We start from the raw sequence: 6,000 nt of genomic DNA, 5'->3' as shown, positions 1-6,000 counted from the left end.
TATATAAAACATTTAAATTGAATACATTAATGGACCGTGTCAATTACTAATAAATTTTTCCAAAACAAAACTCTTGTCACAACTGGTAGATTTTTGTAGTGCAGTAAAACTAGGGAACCCTAAATGCCCACAAACGAAAGTCACATAGCCAAAACGTCGGACATCTTGATTTTAAATTATAATTGTCGTAAAGGGAACTTTCCCAATGATTATTAAATACACATATCTTCACCTAAAACTTTCAGATATGAAAATAATCAAATAGCCAAGAATAATGACTTTAAAATAATATTAACTATGGTTTCTTTCTTCTTTTATTCCGAAGTCCCTACTTCGAAAATATCAATGATGTATATCTAGATCTGGTGTTTTGTACTTCTGAGCGCCAAGGATATATATAAATGCAAATAATATAAAAAAAGTTCTTTAGCATTGACTGATTGGCAAGATTATAAAAATGTCAACTATAGATCAGGGAGAATTAAAGCAAATTCTATTGACAATAGGAACGGAAATATTGAAAAATATACATAAGTAAAATTTTAAAACAGACTAAATAATCTGCAAAATTCTCAAGTGCTATTACTATTCAATTACAGAAAAATTAGACAAGAAATATATCCCATTATAAAAACAAGCCGGTGGCAAAAGAAAAGCCAAACCTGCCAATCAAAAGCAAACAGCGGATTCCAAAGCAACTTGCCAACTTGGAACCAAAGTAAATAAATAAACACGGAGTCATAACAGAACGATTAAGGAATAATCAATGAGAGAGAAACTTAGGGTGGCGGCCACTAGGCAGCGCCACCTGTCTCTCTCGTTGCTCTGGCTTTAATGAGACCCCCCTCCAACTATTAGAAATAATATATTAAGTCCATTTATTTTCATTGCTTTTATTGTTTAGTAAATTTTAATAAACCTTTTATTTTAATAAAGTTATTCTTTCGTTTAATGAAATACTTGATAAGTATAGTATCAATACGTACGAATTGTGATGTAAACAATGTTAAAAGAAAATGAATAAAAAAAAAACACTGAAAATGACAATGGTTTATTATGTAAATTAATTGTTTAATATATCAGAAAATATCAAGTATGTCGACTCACAGGACTGCTTTACCACTTTGGCTGCTAAGATAGATAATTTTATTTATTTGCATTGGTCATAAACTAGAGACATACAGATGTGGTTGTCCAAGTAAATAAAATTACTAAAAAAACACATACAAGAGAGGAAAAGCAATCATCAGAAAAAAAAAATAAGTCGGAAAAGAAAATATGAAAAATAGAGAAATCTTTGTGTATAAAAAAAAAAACTTGAGCAAATTTCAAGAACACAAAGATAATAAAGTCACACAACTTTCACTTTCTAATACTTACGTTATCAAGGTTTAGTTAGATCAGTGGGATCGTGTTCAAGCTATCTTTATTTTTGTTATTTTCGAGAAAATAATCTAAAGAAAGGCGAAAATTATGAACAAAAATTTTTGATTTTTAAGCTTGAATACAATCACATTTTAGATTATAGGTGGGAATAATTAATTTAAAAATAGTTCTTGCCATGTACACAAGCGTGTAACCCAAGATAATATAATAGTCATACAATCGTGAAAGATCGCATGGTTTCACCATTTTCCGTTAGTATCGTATCTGTTTTTGTTCATTATTTGTATTATTATAATATTTTGTATTTATACATTTTTTTGTTATTACTAACAATAAAAACTGGTTAGCTTTTTTAAATTAAAGATGCTTTAGAAAAAGATCTTTGAAAATTTGCCATTTAAGCCGTGTTGGACAGTTTCAATTCCATTTCAGTTTCAGTGCCATTTACTTGCTCATTAATTCACTGATTTTAGTCAAAATCGATTCTATAAAGTGTCACTTTAGTTGCTTCGATTTTAGCGAAATGTTGCTATGACATCTTAGGCCTGATAGTACAAGAGACCAAGAGGAGAAAAAAGGCAGTTATTTCAGCCCAAATGTTTATTACTTTAATGAAAACTATGAATAATTATTAGACAAAATTGATGAGTCTGCCAAGCATAGGTAAGGGGAATAAAAAATGGTGGCTGTTTCAAAAAGTTAAAAAAAAATTAATTTTATACTCGGAACTCTTATTATATCTTTAAATAATATATCTTATCTATATCTTTAAAACCACCAACAACACTAGAAAACCTAACAAAACGTATTTTAAAGTAGAGTAAATATGCTAAAATATGAGGCCTAATAGAGCTATTCGTTCAATAGTTCCCGAGATATAGCTTATTAAAAGTAACATTTCATAAAAATGTACCGAACGTACTGAAAGATCAGTAGTTAGTGTATTTTGAGAAATCCATGTCTCAGAAACCAGTCGACATACAGATGTTTATTAGCACTGAAATTAAAGCTAGTTTAATGGTCTATAAAGTAGTTTATTAAGTTTATCTTCGTAGGAATAGTACTTTTAATGATATTTTCTAAAATAAATTGATTTATAGTTATAATCATATGCGATTATCCCGAAAACTACTACCTCTACGAAGATACGTTTCATAGACTACATCAAAGTAAGATAAATATCCTTTATTTTGAGTGTTGGCAGACATATGTATGTCTTATTGTTCTTGAGATATATTTTTCAAAAATCAAAATTTAATCCTAACAACTAGAAATTAATAATTTGTGAATTTATTATGTCAAATATAAAATACACCTACAAAAATAAAAGTTATAAACTATTTTATAAATTTAACTGGCTTTAATTTGAATGCTGGCAGACATCTGTAAGTCATACGGTTCTGAAATAAAATTTTTCATTTTATTGTCAATTTATATTCAACTTATTTTCCGAACAACTATAAATCAATTTAATTTAGCAAATATCATGAAAACTGCAGCTCCTACGAAGATAAAAGTAAGGAACTACTGTATGGTAAATTAAACTAGCTTTAATTTGAGTGCTAATATACATCTATACGTTTCATAGTTTCTGAGATATAGATTTCTCAAAATAAATTCATTAACTACTAATCTTACAGTACATTTTTATGAAATGTTGCTTTTTAAAATACTGTATCTCGAGAACTATTGAACGTCTCTATTAAGGCTAATATTTTAGCAAATTTACTCAACTTGAAATGATGTTCTCTTAGATTTTCTAGTGTTTTTCATAGTTTTAAAGATAATAGAGCTCCTAATGAAAAAGTTTTTTTTACAGTTTTGTAACAGTGGCCATTTTTTATTCCCCCCTGACTATACTTATCAGACTCATCTACTTTGACTAGTAATTATACATATTTTTCATTAAAGTAATCTAAAATTGAGTGAAATCACTGCCTTTTTTTTCTTCCCATAGCCCATACGAGCCATAAATATGTAATTTCATTTTTTCCTGGAGAAGTTTGTCGGGGAGTGCGGTCAGCAAAGAACAACATTAATAAACAAAACCATATTTATTTATTTTATGCCGAAGTTTCGACCTGAGTTTCAGGTCTTCATCAGGGCTATAGAACAAAAAGAGATAACAACAACATTTGGAGTAACATACAAGTGAATGTTGTTGATGAGATCTAGATGTGTTGTATCTTCTGGTGTAGTGACGTGTATGTAGATGGTTGTTATCACTTCGTCGTCAGTTTCATTTTGATGACTTTTCGTTTTTGAGCTAGGCTGTTTATACACACAGACCATTTTGCGAGACTTGGTTATCAGGGGACCTCTAAATTTGTATATCCGCCGAAGATTGAAATTTAATTAGCCGAATTCCAATCCAGGTGCTAGGAGTAAGTAACACAGCGCCTATCTTCGTCAATAATTGATCAATTTATAAAATTATTTAAAAAAAAAATTAATATGATATAATTTCTGTTTTAATATTTAGAATATTTCCCCGTTATTTCTCAAAACACCTTTTGTGTGAAGACGCCCAAGTTAGGAATGGTTATTGTGTTAAAGTCGGTATGATTCTCAAGAATATTCCCTCTCAATGCGAAGCCATCTCCTTATATCTCTAGATAGGAAAACGATTCGGTAGATATTAAATGAAATAAGTTGGATTTCGAAGGCTACCGCGGAGAAGTAACTTCCCCGTGTCCCGCCTTGAAGTGATTATTTTCAATTTAGCCTCGAGGTACAGACAGAAGGAGGGAGGGGAGTTTAGTTCTGGAAAAGAGGAGTAGCTGATTTTTTTTTAAAATATATGAATACGTATTTTTTTATTCAACAATACTTTATTACTTTTCTTCAAAATATCAACTAATAAATATATTCTTTATAAATAAATGTAGGGATGGTGGCAAAGTTAGTACTAGTCAGAAAATGGCTGTTAATGCTTAAGCATTTTCAGGTAATAGTATACTGTTAAATTCTCGCTTATCTACCCTTCCACAGATAATTCCTTAAACTAACTCTGAAAAACATATGTTTCGATGGAAAAAACAAAGTTTCAAAATGTTCTAAAGGGTTAAAAACAAATAAATTGTTTTGGCAATTCCCTGACTTGTACTGTTTTCTCAACCTCGCTTGTTTTATGAACATTTTTGCTAACTAATAATTAATCGTTAGAAATATTAATGTTTCACTGTATATTTTGAGATGAAACCATAAACTCAAAAAAAAAATATTGTTCAGGATAAAATTGCAATAATTTTTTCAGTTGAACCTTTTCTTTCTAAGAACTTTCTAAGAATAAATATTATATATGCAATTGAAGAGTTTCCTCTTTAATTGTTCTAATTTGCATTTAATTAAAATTCAAAGTCTTAGCTTTGATCAAATTAATTCATTTTAATTTTCAGCACATAAGTCTTCGTCCGGAACTAATCCTCAAAGGTAAAAATGTGAAATGGAATCATGCCAGTGAAACAGTAAGATATCTGGGAATTCACCAAGATCGCCGCCTTACCTGGAATCACCATATCAACAAACAACTAACTCAAACCTACGAAGGTTAGCAATTCTATATCCTATCCTAAACAGAAATTCCAAATTAAGACCAGATACAGCTGTTCTTAATTTTTAAAATAATACTGCTGATGTAAGGCTGTGAAGTCTGGGAAGTGACATCCTTAACGAAAAGGAAAAAAAGTACAATCGTTTCAAAATAAAGTCGTAAGAATTGCAGTGAATGCTCCTTGGTTTGTAAGAAAGAGCCAATTGCATCAGGAATTACAAATGGAGTCAATAGAAGATTACAATAAAATACGATTCATGAAATTCCATTCCCAGTTACCGACAGTTAAAGCAGCAGTGACTTATAACTTGGAGAATCCAACCTCAACCCGAAGACTGAAGCTCAGGCTGCTGCAGGACATGTTATAAACTTCAAACTTATCAATTCCATTGTTGACATTACTCATGTTTAATTTTTTTTCTATTCTTCCTTTTTTCAAAATTTTTTTTTCCAAAGGGCAATATTTGTTATGTTAGGTCTTCGAATGTCGTTATTTTTGTTATTAACCTTACTTTTCTCTCTTATTAAGAATTATTATTTTTAACTATTTATTTAATCGTAATTAATTTAATTTATAACATTGTATATATGTGTTAGAGGTGTCTTTTGCAAAAGACTATATGCATCCCCCATAATCCATAGTTAAAAAAAAAATGTAACTTATATTAACCATCTAAGGCCCACCAGGCCTATCAGGTATTAAATAAATAAATTAAATTAAATTAAAATTAATTAAACAGCTGAAAACTATTTGTTGTTCTTCTTCACTTTCCTTCAAATATTGAATTTCACCATTTCTTAATTATTAATATAGCTTATTAAAGACAGCATATTTCTTACAACAAATAATGTTCCTTGTTCAACGTATCTCCCATAACTAAAACATTTATTAATTTCATACTTCGCTGGCTGGGATCGTGAGCTGAATAATGACATTATAAATGACGTTGCGACGAACGGTACTCTCCGCTCATTCGCACGGTAGCACGCATTATAATAAAATAACTCAATGAAAGGAAGACTCAATCGAAGGCCGAGCAATATCTAAATTACCCCCGAGC

This window comes from Halyomorpha halys, unplaced genomic scaffold (assembly GCF_000696795.3).
Source record: "Halyomorpha halys isolate HHAL.00 unplaced genomic scaffold, Hhal_1.1 Scaffold321.1, whole genome shotgun sequence".
Lineage (NCBI taxonomy): Eukaryota > Metazoa > Arthropoda > Insecta > Hemiptera > Pentatomidae > Halyomorpha > Halyomorpha halys.
Note: the sequence above shows the minus strand (reverse complement) of the source record.